Source organism: Bactrocera oleae, chromosome 4 (assembly GCF_042242935.1).
Source record: "Bactrocera oleae isolate idBacOlea1 chromosome 4, idBacOlea1, whole genome shotgun sequence".
In the NCBI taxonomy this organism is placed as follows: Eukaryota; Metazoa; Arthropoda; class Insecta; order Diptera; family Tephritidae; genus Bactrocera; species Bactrocera oleae.
Window position 1 is genome coordinate 23,571,983 of NC_091538.1, and position 18,605 is coordinate 23,590,587.

At 36.9% G+C, this 18,605-nt stretch overlaps 1 pseudogene; it reads left to right on the top strand.

Annotated features, from left to right (window-relative positions):
- The window catches only part of LOC138856927 (uncharacterized protein PF3D7_1120000-like), a 191,756-nt pseudogene that overhangs the window by 138,999 nt on the left and 34,152 nt on the right, over positions 1–18,605 (top strand).

The following is an 18,605-nucleotide window of genomic DNA, read 5'->3' on the forward strand; positions in this document are numbered from 1 at the left end:
TGAATATGGTTTTGAATTTAATGGTTGATGAGGTGATGGAAATTTTATCTGTTGGTTTCGAGATATTTTCGTGCCAATCTAATATTCCTGGGAATACACTTTTTGAGTAACATTAAATGTTTGCAGCGTTTTGCTCCTCTTTATTTTAGTTTTTGTGTTTTAATCCACTGTGCACAAATACGGTCTTCATAATATTTAAAACTTCAGGTATCGTAGGTTGCGTCAGCCCAAAGCTAAAATCATTTAAAAATCATTCTTGATAACTACCGGCAGCATGGAATCGGAGTGTTTGTGGTAATGTTCCTTCATCTCATTAAATTTAAAAAAAAAAAGATCCTTCAATTAAACGAAAATATCATTAGAATTTTCAACAAACATTATTTTAAAGCCATGTCATCGTACTATAAATCAAAACTAATATCCAGCTGCGAACACCTTGCGTAATTGACGTTTGTGTAAGAATGGGTCGTACTCGGTACATTCTGTGGAACCGATTCAGTTAGCCTTGTTGAAGTTAAAAAATGGCAGTTGTTCACAGAAATAAAGTCAGGAGGTCTCTCGATCGAAATAATTATGGGTAGATGGTATTATGCAAGAGTTAGCATAGGCCACCAGGTTACGCTATTTATCAGACAACCACTAGCGATGGTAATATCATGCGAGTTATTACAGTTAGTGATCAGACTTGAATGTCTATATTCCGTCTAGGAATTCCTATATCAGACTAGCCAATAACAGTAATAGCTCGTCTGATATTACCATACTGAACAGTTGAGCTCCTTGAGACGGTAGAGGTCTTTTGTTGGCCACTCAACTGGGCCACTTATCTTAAAGTCCTCTGTATGTGTCTTAAGGCCTAAGCAGGTCAGGAGTTTGAATGGAGCCTTTTGGCGTAAACGCAGCAGAAATACTTTCCTGGCTTGGGTTGGACTCAATGTCAGCACAGATTAGGAGCAAGCAGAAGAACCCTGCTGCTAGGTATTGCTTCAATGATGACAAGCTTAACTTAAAACTTTCCCGTTCAAACAGGATTAGGGCGCAGAAATAACAGCTCTTGGTCAGATTCAATCCGGGTCAACCGGTAACGTAGAACCGACTGCTGTGGGAAGTAATAAGTAGGCCTACCGTAGTGGTACGAAGATCGGCATTTTGGTAAGTACATCGATCTTTCAATTGTGTATTCCTTGGGGTGATAACTTTGATAGAGGATAAGTAGTTTAAAAACTCCCATCAAAGGCTTTACGAAATGAGAGAAAGAATTTCACGACTGTGTTATTGCTTTTACTTCTTAAGCTTACACCCTCTCGTTGCTGTAAGAAGAACCTATCGAAGGGTACACTATATTTTTTTAGTACTGGGTTCATAGTGGTCGAGATTTGGTATTTGCGGCCAAATTTCATATAGATTGCCGTCAAGCCGCTCGTGTTCGTGGTATGCAATCGATTACCATTCATGAAGGTGTTGACTGCTTCTATATGGAGAGCTTTGATGGAGGTGGTCGTCAATATAGTTTATGAACACCGTCACGGTCTTCCCAGGAGGCGATTCTAATTTTGACAACATGCGCTCAATTACTCTACATGCTATCCCTATTGTAGTGTAGAGTTGAGCCGCAACAAAAACAGCTAGACGATAACCGGCAGTATACAATTACATGACAATAATTGTATACAATTAACCCCAAAGTATCTGTGGCGTCAAAGTAGTTGGTGGAAGGGTTGAAATGTGTAAAATAATTTTATTAATGTGTACGAACAGATGGAAATGGGAAGCATATACCTTCATAAACATAGCTTACAAAGTCATACATATGTTCAATAGACTTGGATTCATTAGCAGATCAGCTGAAGTTATTGTTATATTGTTGAATTATATTATTATTACATCGGATTTTCCATGCTTTTCGACCAAAACATAACGTAGCTTCAACATCTAAAACGTTAATGGCTTTTCCGGTAAGTAGAATGTTTCAAATCTGGAGCATCCTACAAAGCTGCCATTCAAACTGACCAATCAAAATCAGGAAAATCTTCATAAAATATCTTTTTTCCCTTTTTATTAACCTTAATTCGTCTTGAAGGCTGTTCATATCATCAAAAAGATCTAAAACCAGTAAGGAAGAGCTAAGTTCGGATGTACTCTCGCTAAGTCAAATGGTATACTCGTTTGAGATTTTTATACTCTCGCAACCTGTTGCTACAGAGTATAATAGTTTTGTTCACCTAGCGGTTGTTTGTATCACCTAAAACTAATCGAGTTAGATATAGGGTTATATATATATAAATGATCAGGATGAAGAGACGAGTTGAAATCCGGGTGACTATCTGTCCTTCCGTCCGTGCGGACGTGCGGTTGGTATTGCAGATGGGCGTAATCGGACCACTGCCACGCTCACAAAACGCCATTAATCAAAAACAAATAAATTGCCATCACTAAGCTCCGCAATAAGATACAAGACTGGTACACAGGATCACATTAGGAAGGAGCATCTGCAGTTAAAATTGTTTTTTTTTTAAGTAGGCGTGGTCCCGCCCCTAATAGGTTTAATGTGTATATCTCCTAAGCCGCTAATGCTATAATAACAAAATTCACTGGAAGCAAATGTTTTTAGCACCTCTATTGACGGTGTCAAAATGGATAAAATCGGGTGACAAACCCGCCCACTCCCCATATAACGGTACTGTTAAAAAATTCTAAAAGCGCGATAAACCAAGCACTAAACACGCCAGAGACATTAAATTTTACCTCTGAGATGGCTTTATAGAAACCGCGTTCAAAATTAGGTAAAAACCCACTTTTAGGTAAAAACCCATATCTTGGGATCTGCTTAACCGATTTCAACCAATAACCCAATCGGTGCATAACGTTCCTTTCATATTTCTATGTTATAGTGGAAAATGGGACTACAACCATGCCTATTTCCCATATAACACATTTTCAATTCCATCTGATTCTTTCACTTTCCACTATGCATATCAAGCAACAATGATTATATCGGGGTAAAACTTTGCGTGAATAATAAGTTTAAAGTATGCCACCTTGTGACCAAAAATTGTCTAAATCGAACCAAAATTGTTGAGTCTTTGAGAAATTTGGGAAATAGTGTTATATTAAACTCTCGAAGAGCTCAAAAGCAGTGAAAAAGGCGAAATTTGAACGTTAACGTATGAAATTAGCGGGAAGTTGCAGGGATGGCCCTTGAGGCCAACTGTTTTCCACATTTTTTTATTTTTTATTAATGGCGTTTTGTGGGCGTGACAGTGGTCCGATTAGGTGCATATGCAATACCAACCGTCTTACGGTACCAAGAAACATGTGTATCAAGTTTCATAAAGATATCTCAATTTTTACTCAAGTTGCAGCTTGTACGGACGGACAGACAGTCACCCGGATTTCAACTCGTCTCTTCGTCTTGATCATTTATATATATAATATATAACCTTATATCTAATCCAATTAGTTTTAGGTGATACAAACAACCGTTAGGTGAACAAAACTATTATACACTGTAGCAAAAGGTTGCGAGAGTATAAAAATGTTGCAAACCATTGGGAGGTTACGTTTTCAGTTATACATACAGTTGCTAAACAGTTAAAAGAAATGTATCTGTAAAAAATATTATAACTTGTGCAACCGAGGTTAACGTAACGAGGTTTGCAGTATCTTATTTTTATGAACCATTTACTGCTGAGTTTTTCAATCCAAAATTTAGCCGTTATGCTTGAGTTGCAGAGAACGTGGAATATATAGAACGTTCATGCCGATTGTCAAAATGAAATGTGTGTTGCATACTGAAACAAATGAAACAACATTATTATCAAAAATGATAGAAGACAAGACTGTGACAAATGTTATAAAAACAATTTGCACCATAAAAATTCTTGTGACGTAATACTTATAGAATGAGAAGAAGAAGCATAGAAAAACTTTCAAATAGTGTTTTCTACGTTACCTCTTCTCATTCCAAAAGAATTACAGGAGATGAATAACGGATGAATTCTGTTGACGTAATCTTGTCTTCTATCATTGATTGTTCTTTACAGAAGGCTACAAAAAAGAGTCTACTTAAAAACGCCAATATTCAGGGGTATTCTAGAATCTGATTACTGTGATCTCTTTATTTCGTCCTTTTAATTTTTTCTTTACATTATTTATACAATAAAATAGAAGCTAAAATAGCAGAACTTATTGCAAACTTTATTAGAATCGCTTCCAAATTTATTAATTTGCAAGTTTTGCCACAAAAACTAAACAGCTGATTCGAATTTTTGTTTTGCGTATGTTCGAATAAACGAAATTCCAATCAGATTTTGAAACATCATTGAAAATCAGAATTGGTTTGCATTTCTGACAACTAAGCAAATTTGTCTTGGACTCCACAACACCTCTGAATAACCACGTTTAAATTTTTGGGATGTGTTTAACAAGTATTTGGCAAGCCTTGCTTAAATTTTTTACAAAATCGTTATATGAAACAAAAACATTGGAAAGCAACGACACTTATGCTGCTACCAACGCAAAACCGTAGACCGTATCTGCTGATACGAGCTATCTTCTGAGAGCGCAATGTAAATGAACACTCGCCACAGCGGCTTCCGCTGGTACCAAAGATAAAGGGATGCCCAACTGATTCCAGTGTGAGAGCGCCTCAAAATTTGCTTTTTTATAACATTTTCCTTTGTAGTCAGATCGGTCAACGTAATAGTTTTTGGGCATCTAAATTGAAATACCCAATATTAGAATAAATAATAATATTCTTAATCATGTATTTTATATAGGGTGCGTTCGAGCTACGTAATAATTGTAGCAGGACAGCTACAGTACTGCATATTTGCTGATACTCTACTAATGTGCAGACAAAAATTTAGTGTTGCCGATTATTTGCATAAATTGCGTGCAAAAAATGACAGCAGAATGTGATGCTGTTGCAAGTGTTGCCAAAAATTCACGCAGAACGTGATACTATGACAAATTTGCAACACTGCTGTCGTGAATGCCATCTCAAACGCACCCCTACTGTACTTTAACAGTTGGCTGAGTTCAGTAGGTTTTGACGTTTAGCAATTGCTCTCACATTTCGTGATGATAATGTATTATAATAACAATTGATAATTTAAACAAATCAAACTATTATTAATCTTTCTCATTTTATCGTGCCGCATTTGTGCAAAAAAATCTAGTTTTATCAAATTTTCATCATAAAAATCGTTTATAACTATGACAAAAAGTTATCACGCATATGTGAAGTGGCATTTGAAGCTTTTGCAGAGAATGTAAATCGTCATCAAAATCATTTATGTTCTCTGGTTTTTGTTCAAAGTATTTTATTTTTCTCTTTATGTTAGTAGATACGTATTTCTGCAAAGAACGTTGTTATAAATTCTCGTTTTTCTTAAATACATTACAGAACTACGATTACATTAGAATATGGTGAATTTCCTATTGCGGTTCTTCGGATTTCGTTTAATTTGAATATATTTTATCCCAATTCAGACTGGCATTTTATTATATCGTTTCTTTATTTTTATTGAGAAATTCATCTAATTTGTCAAGTGCATCCGGTGCACTTGCATACGTTACTCACGTGGTTTCAAAGTATTTTTCACACTTTAATGAGGTTGGATGCGTTAAAAGGAATGTTGCGGAAATATTTACAAAAAGTTAAGAATTTCTATTGTAAAAAAGGCCTATTTTCAATAATATTTTTCTATATAAAAAATTATTTATTTAATTCAAACTTTTTTCTGTCTTAAAGATACACATTTAAAGAATAATTTCTGAGATTTTCAAAAAAAAAAAATTAAAACCCCGCCATTGTAACGTCATTTCCGGCGACCCCTTGAAAAAATGGTGCGTCCGCGTTGCCAGCATAACTCCTGACAGCATCATTTAAGACCATAAACTCGTGCTTGAACGGAGGAAAAAAAAGTTAAAATTGGAATTTTGGAAGACCTCTTTCCAACAAAATGAAAATTTCGGTCAAATTTGCTAGACACTTTTTTGTATAATAGTTGTAGTTGAACAAACAAAAATTCTCCGCGGCAAGACCTTATAAGTTATATCTCAAAGACCTGTTTAAGATTTCATTAAGATCGGTTGAGTAGTTCGTGAGAAATCTTGACAACCGACTTTGAAAACACCGTTTCGAGAAAAACGCGTTTAAAGTTTTAAGTGACCATATAGCTGACCTCGAGCGCGCAACTTTTCAAAGGAGTATCTCCAAAATTATTACTGATATCAACTTGAGAATTCGGAACAATATTATAGAATTAAATAAGACAATAAAATTTTTTTTTTTTTAAACCGCGAAACCCATGTTACCCCTTAATCAGGATGTTGGAGCTAAATTTTTAGTTTTTAATACCGATGTTGGAATCAAGATTTAAGTTTTTTGGGATTAAAAATTGAATATTTTTTTAATATGAATGAAGAACGTAAACGCGAAAAAATTTTAAATTGAAAATTCAACAACCAGAATGGCACAAGGGAACTTTAAAGGAGCCGTTATCTCGACACCTACTCGTCTTTCATTTCCATTATACAAATCAAGAACCATTCAATGGATCTAGATGAAACTTTGCACGAATAGTGTTTTTGAAGTGTGCCACCAATAATTGTGCACTTGGGAGCAAAACTGTTCCAGCCCCCCGATACCGAATATGTGAACCCCAGTTTTAATTGCGATCTTTTTATTGAAAATATCGATCAATCTGTGAGATATACTCGTATTATAGAAATTCGGAAAAAATCCTTTTCTGGTAATAGCATGTCCATTTGTCAAAAATGGGCTGAATCGGATCAATAATTCCCTTAGGTCCCATATACGTAATGAAAGATTTTCAAACTTCCAGCTGACTTTATACCGCATGTATCGGTCAATAAATATTATATGTAAGTTATCTTCATGAAATTGAAAGAACGTGTTTTCTAAAGAAAATTTATCCTGGCATGTTGCAAGAGTATAAAATATTTGGTTACACCCGAACTTAGCTCAATCCGGTATGTCGGATAAAATTTAGTTTATTTAATTTTTAAACTCGTATTTGGGATTACAAAATAAAAAAAGATTGTATTCAAATGTTAATTCAATTAATTTTTCCATTCATTATTTGCAGCTCTGTTTTAAAGACATACATAAATTGGAAAACTTTTTAATTTTTTTTAGTGCTTCTATAGATAACTAAGGATTGAATAACAAAACTTTATTAAAATTTATTTTTTACATAGTATTAAGGAATGTAAACTACAGTGGCCCATTTATTAAAATAAAATATTTATACGTGCAAAAAGCCTATTTAATATGCATATGTGAATATTATTTATTTTGCGAAATAAAAGTTTTATAAAAGTTAATAAGAGATGGGGCTATCTTTACTTATTTCTAACAACTGAATACGACGGGGCATTGATTCCACCAGTTTGTTAAGCAGAGACAAGCCAGTTTTGTCCCATTCATCTACTATGGCATTTTTAAGGCTGTTGTATTGCTTTGAATATGCAAATATTTTGCTAGAAAGAATTCCCCATAGATTCTCGATGGGATTGAGATTTGGGCTTAAGGTAGGCCACTGAAGTTACTCAGTCTGTCTTTATCTTCTTTGCCACGTCGGCTGAGGCATTATCTTGATTAAAAATCTATTTGATGCTATGTAAATCACAAGCAAAATCTAGCAGCTCACTTTTTTATAAATCAATGTAGATTTCTGCGTTCATTTTACTACTTTTTAATCAAGCTATTTCAAAAGGGTCTAAAACAAGAACGACGTGATGTTACAATGGAATAACATACTCAAATTTGGAAAAAAGGGGTTCCTTTTTTTGTTATGTAGATAATTGTATGCCATTTCTGATTTGAACAAAATGTCGATGACCCGAAGAAGTATTTCGGCTATAGTGCGCTGAATGTTGTCTTTGATCTCCTCGAGCGTTGCTGAGTGATTGTTTTAACATACCTCTAGGGAATAAGCTAGAGGCGGTAAATCGCATGATCTTGACAGCCATTTAACTGGGATATTTCTTGAAATAAACGTCCCTTTGCGCGCAATGTATCCATTTTTAGACGTGAAACATGAAGATCACCGTCTTGTTGGAAATAAGGTACGCCTGCGTATATTTCATCAAATTCCGGAAAAAAGTCGGTCTTTATTGTTTTATAACGCTCGCAATTGAATATTGAATTTCGAAAGCAATAAGGCCCGATGATGCCACCATTCAACAATCCGCACCAAACGGTAAATTTTTGGTGATGCAATTGCGTTTCTTGAACCATACGAGGATTTGACTCACTCGAATAGCGACTATTTTGTTTGTTGACGAAGCCATATAGCCAGGAATGAACGATCTACGAAGATGATTTTTCGATGAAAATCGAAATTGCAGAAGTCACCGGATATATAAATAAATGTTATATGTAACTTTATTAAGTTTTTTGTGTTTTCCCTTAATGTTCATGTTTTGTTTTATAAATAAATCCAAACATTATTTCATAAAAATGAAGTGTACAAAGCCAAGATCTCTTAATTTAAACCAGCAAAAAGTAAATATATTTCAAGAGGAAAAACTATCTATACTATCGATCAGAGATAATGACATGCCCAACTCATCTCTCACTGGAATTGAGAGCGCAATTTCTCAGCTTTGACAGTTGCCTGAGTTCAGGAGTTTTGACGTTTATCAATTGGAAAAAGAGGGACGGCCAGATTGAAATCCTACGGAAAAATATGTGAACAGAGAGATTTGTTGCGAAATTGAAATGTATGTGATGAAATATGTTGTGATGCCATGCTTAGTAACAGGTGTTTTTTTCGAGGTATAGAACTTTAAGTTGGCATTACTGTTCAAGATGGCGACCGATTTAACAGCTGTCAAGTGATTTGTTCTCAGTTTGGTTTGGCAATTCATCATGAATAGCATCGTAAAGGGGGAGTAGAGAAAGAATCAGCTGATGGATGTAAACAATGCTACAGCTGAGAGGGGTCCATGGAGAAACGTCAAGTCCGCCTAGGGGTTGAGTTTCTATTGATAGCCAAGATGGCCGACTTTTAACCGGAAAATGGTTGCATTTTGCTATTTTCTCTTAATTTATGAAAAAGTTGTCCAAAAAATATTGATTATATGTAAAACTTTAATATGTTATCAAAATAGAATAAGTTTATTTTAATATGTGTTCTTAAAAAAGCGACTATTATTGGCAAATTTCAGAGTAATTACGATATATATTTATGCCTTTTTTTAACTGTGGTAACTTAATAAATAATCAACACAGAAAAATGTAAGGTGCAATTAAGCACCCATGTCAAATAACAGGATGCGGAAATGCTTATTCAACGAAACTGAGGGCAATGTTTAAAAATTTGCAATACAATCTTCGTAAAATAATGAATATTTCATATTGCTTCTGATAAAACTGCTCAAACAAGAATTTGTATCAATGAGCAGGTGTGTATTAATGCGTTTGACTAAAAGTTGTTAATAAATTCAAATGCCAGTATTGCTATTGAGCATTGCATAACAGTGTTGCGCAAGCTAATTTTATAATACTTTTTAAAAAAGAAATATATCTACCGTATTTTATTTACCCTTATAAAATGTTTTATACTATAAAGATATTGCAACTTCAACAAATTATTTATTTTAGGAGTCTATATATTTGAAAACTAAATTTAGAACTATAGAACAATATGGTAATTGATTTATGTAAAGAATTATATGTAAAATATTGTACATATTATAATGGCTACAGGCTGAAATACAGAGACAACTTCCTGATATGCCTACCGTATTTTATACTATAAAGATATTGCAACTTCAAAAAATAATTTATTTTAGAAGTCTATATATTTAAAAACTAAACTAAGAACTATATAATAATATGGTAATTTGGTATGTCAAAAGTTGTAATAAACTATTGTACATATATCCACCATTAATTGCTGATATATAAAACGTAAAAAAAATTTGTGATTAAATAAATCTATACTTAAATTAGAGCACTAGTAAAATTTCTTGATATAAATACAATGATAAATTTTGTTTTATTGTTTAAATGAATTATTATCACTTGTATGGCAATGATAAGTTTTGCTTTTTTGATTATATAAATTATTATTACTTATAGTATCAAATTTTGTTACAATAGTTATTTCTTCCCGTCCACTCATGGTTAAATTGAATTTTCAGTTTGCCCATTAATAAGTTATTTAAAATGCTTAAAAATATGCCGCATATTTACCTATATCAACATGGTATGATATTATATATTGTTAGCATTAAACATCAATTAATAACCAAAATTTAAAATATTTATAAATAATTATTTAGGCGTTTTCTGCTATGCGCAACCCGTTTTAACCCCTCGCCACCCTAACTCACCATGGCCGCCATGTTGGTTTTATTGTGAACGTACGCCTCAGAGGCGGCGAAACTACTGTTAATGGGACTTTCCCTTCTCCCTTATACCTTGATGAATAGACTCACGCCTAAACAACGCTTGCAAATAGTGCAATTTTATTTCAAAAATTATGATTCTGTGCGGAATACCTATCGCGCACTACAATCATTTTATGATGAAGCGCACTTCTGGTTGAATGGCTACGTCAACAAACAAAACTGCCGCATTTGCAGTGAAGCTTATCCTCAAGTGTATGTCGAAACACCGTTACATCCAGAAAAACTGACTGTTTAGTGCGCTTTATGGGCTGGTGGAATCATTGGTCCGTACTTCTTTAAAAACGATGATGGCCAGAATGTTACAGTCAATGGTGATCGGTATAGAGCCATGATTACTAACTTTTTCATTCCTGAATTGAACAACAATGATGGCCAGAAGCTGTGGTTCCAACAAGACGGCACAACACTACAGTGGTCTGGTAGCCTGAAGTTAAGATTGACGGAGAGCTCCTTGCAGAAAAACTCCCCTCCAACCTTCCCTCCTAGCTTCGATTCATCCGTGGAAAAGCTCACCGCACCTCTTCTTCAGCGGCTTCTTCCCATCCACATGTCCCTCGTCGGAATATGAGCAGAGAAAGAGCCGCCTTGAGTGGCCTCAGTGACGCAGTGATCTAAAATTTCCGGAATGCAGCTGAAGTAGGAAAGAATTTCGGCTAGTCCTTGTTCGGACCTCTTCATAATCCCAGCTTCCCTGGGCCTTAGAGCACACTTCACAGTAATGTCCACAGGTGCTATGTTTTAAATAGCATTAAGAGCTATTGTTGGTGTGGTCCGCAGTGTACCGGAGAATCCGACGAGCGCGCTCTTTGGACCCGCTCAAGCTTTTTAGCCAGTGCGGACCTTTCGAGCGCCCTCCACCATAAGAACACACCATAGAACATCATTGGCTTGGTACGGTTTCGTAGAGCCAGAACACCACCTTAGGTGAGAGTTCCCACCTTTTCCCTATCCCCTTTGCAGCAATATAAGGCGACTGATGATTTCGTTTCTCTCTCCTCAATGTTTGTTTCCTTCAGGAAAGTTTTCTATCGAGGATAAGCCCTAGGTATTTCACTTTATTAGCAGGTTGAAGGCGTTATCCCCCGAAAGAGGGGAGAGGCACATTTGGGATCTTATACCTCCTAGTAAATAAAATCATTTCGGTTTTACTTGGGTTGACGGCTCTATTCGCCAACTAGATACCACGTTCAGGTACCCACATCATCAGCATAGGCTGTCACCCGACAGCCATGACACTGTATCATGCAAAGCAGTGTCGACCCACCTGCCTTTGATAAAGGAATGCTGCGCCCTTAACAGTTTACCCGTCAGTACTCTGCTCCTAATCTACAGATCCATCAGTGTCTCCAACGTTTTCAACAGAAACGAAGATAGGCTGATGGGTTTGAAACCTTTTGTGAAACCCACGTTAGAGCTTTTACTGGCCTTCGGAATAAACGCAACCTTAACCTGTCTCCAGGCCTTCGGGACATGGCCCAATCTAACACCCAGCTGCATGACATCTTGATAGCTGCGCCGGTATAATGCCATCAGGCCCTGGGGACTTGAAGGGTTTGAAGGATTTCAACGCCCAGGTAAGGTGACGATAGTCTAGAAGGTTCAAGAAGGCTGTACAGCCCTCTTCAAGCTCCCCCAGTGACACTTCTTCAGAAGAGCGATTTAGCGGAAAATGAGCATCCAGGAGTAGATTCAACGACTCCTCGCTGCTCGTTGTCCAACTACTATCTGCATTTCTCAGATACCCCAATGGAGTAGGATTTTTTGCAAGAATGCGCCTGAACCGTGAGGACTCATGACAACCGTCTATACTACCGCAGAAGGTCCTCCACGAGGCTCTCTTGGCTTTCTTCAACTCGGACTTGTAAATGGCCAGTCGTCACTAGAGCCACTTTTTTGGGCTTTGTTGAAAAGTCTTATGCTCGAAGATCTGATCTCCGTTAGCTTCGAAGTCCACCAAGGTGGTTTCCCTTTGCTTTTCTGAGTTCTCAGAGCACAGGAGCTTTCAAGAGTCGTTTTACTAACTGAGCTGAAAGCCTCGACGAGCTCATTAATCGCATCCGCAGATAGATGCACTTGGAAGAGCTGATCGAAGCTTCCGGCAGTACAGGACCCAATTGGTTTAACTGAAATTTCTATAGGTTTTGAGCTCCGAGCGCGAGGCGTTCAAGCTAAAACCAATATATTTATGATCGGAGAAGGGAGATTACGAAATCACGGGAGTAATTTCCCTAGAGGCTAATGTAACGTCAAGGATTTCCGCCCCGCTAGCTATCACAAAGCTAGGGCAGTTTCCCCTATTGCATATGGAAAGGTCTACACTACAAATAAAATCAAAAAGTGACTCACCTCTTGCGTTTATATCCAAGGTCCCCTAGACTAAGTGCCTTGAATTGATATCCGAGCCTATTAAGACTGCGGCTCCTTTGCGCCTGGGCTCAGCCAGAGCTCTTCTCAGCGGTTACAGAGGTGGCTCCACCTCGTCGTAGTGCGGCATGTAGGCTGAGACATGCCAGAGTTCTCCAGCACTGTCCTTCAGTCTAGCAGTGACGACATCTTCGTTGCTGAAATTAGGCAAAAGAAAAACGTTAAGTTCGTTTCTGATCAACAAGCAGGCTCTGGTTCTACCTGTGCTGCTTGCCGCCAGGAGCTCATGACTTTTTGTTCTTAAACCAGAGATACCGTTGCGGCTTAGCCACGGTTCCTGGATAAGGACAACGTCGTCCTAGGCGAAGCCGCCTTTGAGTGTTGAAAGTTAATTTGGAGGATCCTAATCTTCCAAACTCCTCTCAGCAGTGCGAGTTCCGCACCATCGTCCGTACTGTTGACCCCAGCCTCCTCGAACAGGCGCTCGAGACTGAAGACAGATCCATCATCACCTGACGATCCGTCCCCCGTGCTCACCAAATTCGAGAGGATAGGGTCGATGTCCATTTTCGAGTGGGTTACACTCCCACTCTCTTCCACCCCAGCTGGAGCGACTCATCCGCCCTGGCTTCAGTTGGGAGTATCCTCAGAACGACCTTCTCGAAGCCATAGCTTATGGCCCCCTTTGCAACGCTGAGAGGAGCGAGAGACTCTTTGTTTAGGAGTATCAGCGCCGATATGTTTCCTCGGTCCTCTCCAGCCTAACCTCCCTCCCGCTTCCACATATCATGGGAGATGGCTACATGTCCCCTGTTGCGGTCATACACACCGAGCTCTATTGAGTTAGCGAGTTTAGCGATTTCGCTAAACATCGATGCAGCTCCGACCCGAGGATTTTTGCCGAGGGAGGATTCCCCCTCATGCGACCTCTGTCGTTTCATCGAGGTGTGGGGCTCGCTCGGCCCCACTTTCCGTTTTGGCCCACTCAAGTGTGCTAGTATGCTGATCAGATTTCTGATTTTCCTTAGCATTAGCCCATCAGCCATTTCTGCAGGGTATCACCCCTGCATACTCAGGTGACTGAATACCACGACCACTAGCCCTGGGTTCAAATCGATCCATCTAATAGCCCCAGCTATGTTCATGTCTAGCAAAGGTCAAATCCGTAGGAGTTTTAGAAAGGCCGCAGGTCATTTAGCGTTACTCAGGATGCACCGCATGGACGCGGACCTGCTCTACATCCCTAGTATTAGTGCAAACAAATACAATTTTTAAATTACTGTCTAAATATTGATTTTGATATTTCATGTCTTATAGCGTTTCCTCTTAAGCGTTCATGACTGATTAGGTAGTCTTATTGTTGTTGTTGTAGCGGCAGAACACCTCTCTTAAGTAATTTGGAGAAAACTTCAGAGTCCAAAATCCTCGACCGGATAAAAATTAGGGCCTATTCGTGGGAATGGTTGCGTGCTAAGCTCCTTCGCTTAGGTTTTACCTGCCTTCATGATGAAGATTCCCCCGGGCTATAGCTAACAAGAAAGAGCTTATTTCGGGTGAAACCGAACATTTCATGTTCTTGCAACTTGCAAGGATCAAATCCGGGGAAATACCTTCAGGCAAAATTGTATCTTATTAACTTATATTATTGGTCGTAGATTCAATTAGTTGTATGAATAGAGTTACTTCCTGACATAAACTTAACCGAACCGGCTAAATTTAATATATTGAGTTGACGTGTAAAACGTCAACCAGAGGATCGGAATTGTATGTCCAAAAAATCAGATGGAATTTAAATTTGTGTTATATGGGAAGTAGTCCTGGTTTTAATCCGATTTTCCCCATTATTGCACCGTAATGCATGTCAGGATAATGTCACTTACCAAACTGGGTTGAAATCGGTCAAATAGATTCTGAGATATAGGTTCCACCTAAAGGTGGGCGGTGCAACGCCCATTATCCAATTTTTGTATGGGCTCCTATAAAGTTTAATTATACCATCCTATGTGTAAAATTCAAAGTCTCTGACGTGTTTATTTAGTTAGTGAATTTGGTTGTCATAGCTTAAGCTGTTTAGGAGATATGTACACTAAACCTATTAGGGGGCGCGGAAATGCCCACTTTAAAAAACATTGTGGACTGCAGATGCCCCTCTCTAATGCGATTCCTTATACCAAATTACAGTATTGTATCTTATTGTAGAGCTTAGTTATGGCAATTTATTGGTTTTCGATTAACGGTGTTTTGTGGTTGTGGTCCGATTACGCCCTTCGACAATACCAACCTTCATTCGGTGCCAAGAAACATGGGTACCATGTTTTACTCAAGTAACACCTTGCACAGACGGGCGGACAGACAGTCACCCGGATTTCAACTCGTCTCTTTATCATGATTATTTATGTAGGTAGGTAAGTGGGTAGAGTGGCTGTCCAACGACGCACCTAGGCCCATTGTGTTATCACCGGTACCAAAGTTCCCTCACTCTATTGGTTCTTCTCTGAACCACCCCATGCTTCTGATGAAGTTCATAAGTAAGAAAAGTTTAATCTGTGCATCCTCCGATACGTCGTTAAGAAACCCTCGGCCGATGATTGCGATTATTTTCCTATATAGCGCCTTATAATCACATAGAAGATGTTTATTAGTCTCCTCCGCTTCTACCTCCAGACAGCTTCTACAATAATCATTATATGGCGTTCTTATTCCACTGGCATGTCTACCTATTAGATAGTGGCCTTTTAGTACTCGCACCAGAGTTCTTATGTCTTTCCGTTTAAATTTTAATAATCGGCATGTGTGGCCCATATTTCAACGTTTGCCAGCTTGTTCAGCAACTCAGGTATTGATTCTAACAAAACTCAGCTATTTTTATAACATGTGTTTCGATTAAATACCTACAAGTAGCCATAGGCATATATATTATCTATTTTCCGGAGTCTAGTTGTAGGGTGGTTCTGGCTAGTTCATCCGCTTCACAGTTCCCAGGGATATCACTATGGCCTGGGACCCATTGCAGGTTTATCGTGAAATAGGATGTTAGCTCCACTAAGAGATCGAGGCATTCTTTCACTAACTTAGACGAAACCCTAAAAGACTTAAGTGATCTCAAAGCCGCATCTGTATATATAATATATTCCAATTTGTGAGTTCCTTGTCAGAAGAAGGGTGTCTTTAATTGGAACCATCATCTTATCCCTGCGCCCTTGTCCACAACTGCTGTGTACACTGGTCCCCTATGCGTTAAACCTCATTTGTGCCCCAGCCAACGGATGTTGGCAGACCGTCGATGCCTACGTCATGATACTGTAGTATCTATTACCATTCGGCACCTTTGGGGAGGGTTCAGCGGGGTATTTTTGCCACCGATCATTTACGTATATATAACCCTAAATCTAACTCGGTTAGGTTGAGATGATACAAACCGTTATGTTAACAAAACTAATACACTATGTAGCAATATTTAAGAGTATGAAATATTTAATTCGTTATATCAAAAGGGAGTTTGGTTATCTGATACTGAATTGCTTGAACTTCAATTTAACTGAGGGGAGTTGAAAACCATAATAAGGGTATTAATACCAACAAAAAATTGAAGTTTGACAATACTTTAATAGAAGTTTTTTTGTCATTAACCAAAAAGCGATTGAGTTGGAAACCGTAACACCGGCTTCAAACACTTCCTTGAGGAATTAATACTAGCTATACATATACGGGGGGTCATCGTAAAAGTAATTTACTTCATGTAGTGAACACATCTTTGTGAAAAATTTGCACCTTTTTACATAAAGTTCTGCAACAATATCAAGTATTTAAAAAAATTAAGTATTCAAGAATTTTCAATAGCAACATGATACAAATGTTTTCTTGTATTTCTTGTATATTTCGAAAGTGTAGATCTTTATTCTTAAATCATATATTATACTTAAATATCTGAAGCTGCAGTACATCTCTTTCTCTTAGTTAGGTATTTATATTTTAATTAATTCACTACCTTCTACATATTTTTGAAACTATTCCCTTTTTACATTTAAAAATCATTACATTCACAATTCTGGCTTTATGACTTTCGTACTGCTTAAATTTATTTATATACTTTGCCCATGTATACAAAAAATAAAAAATACATTACGAAGTAGAACATTATTTATATCTGACATCATAAGGATGTCTAGTAGGGACTATCATCGAAATAATTCAAGAGCATACGGACATATTTGGTCGCATATCTGTTTAGAAGCGCAGCGCCCTTTACGGATTGGTTACATTATTTAACATGGCCGTTGTTCTTTACTAACAATTGGTAGCATACTTTGTCGATTTTGTAATTTCAAGTAAAAGATAAAATAAAAGCTCCATAAACTTTATAATTAATGAATATACTTTTTAAAAACATAATTCATCCGACTTCATTTAGCTGTTGGCAAGTCCTTATGTCAATTTATATGATAATTTATTCATTTGATACTTTGTCGATTTTGTAATTTCAAGTAAAAGATAAAATAAAAGCTCCATAAACTTTATAATTAATGAATATACTTTTTAAAAACATAATTCATCCGACTTCATTTAGCTGTTGGCAAGTCCTTATGTCAATTTATATGATAATTTATTCATTTGATCAATTGACAAATAATCGTAAAAAGTACTTTTCTGTTAAAATAATTTATTTTCTCTACAGGAAATTTTTTTAATATTCCACTTTATTGATGATTTTGGGTTTTTTTAACTTCAGTTATAACTGTTAATATTTAAGCCCAGAGTCTTATACCCCTATTACGGTTTTCAACTCCACTCGGCTTAATTGAAGTTGAAGCAATTCAACTTCAGATCAACCCAACTCTTTTTTGGTATTACGATTTTCAACTATTTTCACTAAAAAATGAAGATTTGACTGATAATTAAACAGCTGAAAATTTTTAAACGAAAAATCAAAACCATTTAAAAAAATTTAGTTATTGCTCACCAAAAGGTGAATAATTATTAAAATGGACAAAAAGTTTTGATTTATATTACGATGATAAACTGGGGCCAAAACTGATGTGTTGCGCATATGAGAAAGCCTTCGTGATCACTCAAATGGTTTCGAACTTCCTAACACCAAGTAAGCCAGAGTTTTCAGATTCATAAGGGGCCAAAACTGATGTGTTGCGCATATGAGAAAGCCTTCGTGATCACTCAAATGGTTTCGAACTTCCTAACACCAAGTAAGCCAGAGTTTTCAGATTCATAAGTTATTTTCGACTAAATGTGGAATCATTTTGTTTTTTACTAAATGATTTGAAAGAACGTTACCAAACTCACCATTTCCTTACTGCCGGTAGTTTTGAAGAATGCATTTTAAATGATTTCAACTTTGAGCTACAGCAACCCGCGATATCTATGGTTGTAACAAATTCTGCTTTTAAATATTATAAACAATGCATGAAAGGGGAACAAAACGCTTCAAAAATTTTATTTTATTAAAAAAGTATATTCCTAGGAGTAGTAGATTGTATCGACACTTTATGCTCGAAATACTTCCCACGGTCTCTTCATTTCATTTTAATCTTTCCAAATTGTAGCTTGTCTCCTCTAGTTTCCGGATTTTACTCCACGAGCTCAACAAATTTTTCACCTTTCTATGGATTTGTACATAACCACTGATTTAAATAGTTTGAAATCATTAATGATATAGTTCTTTTTACCCATTTTCAATTAATATTTTTCATAAATAAGATCATTAATGTTTAACTACAACAGCTTGTTAGCAGTTGAAATTTTATGATACTTTAGTCAACCCCACTGACACAGAGATG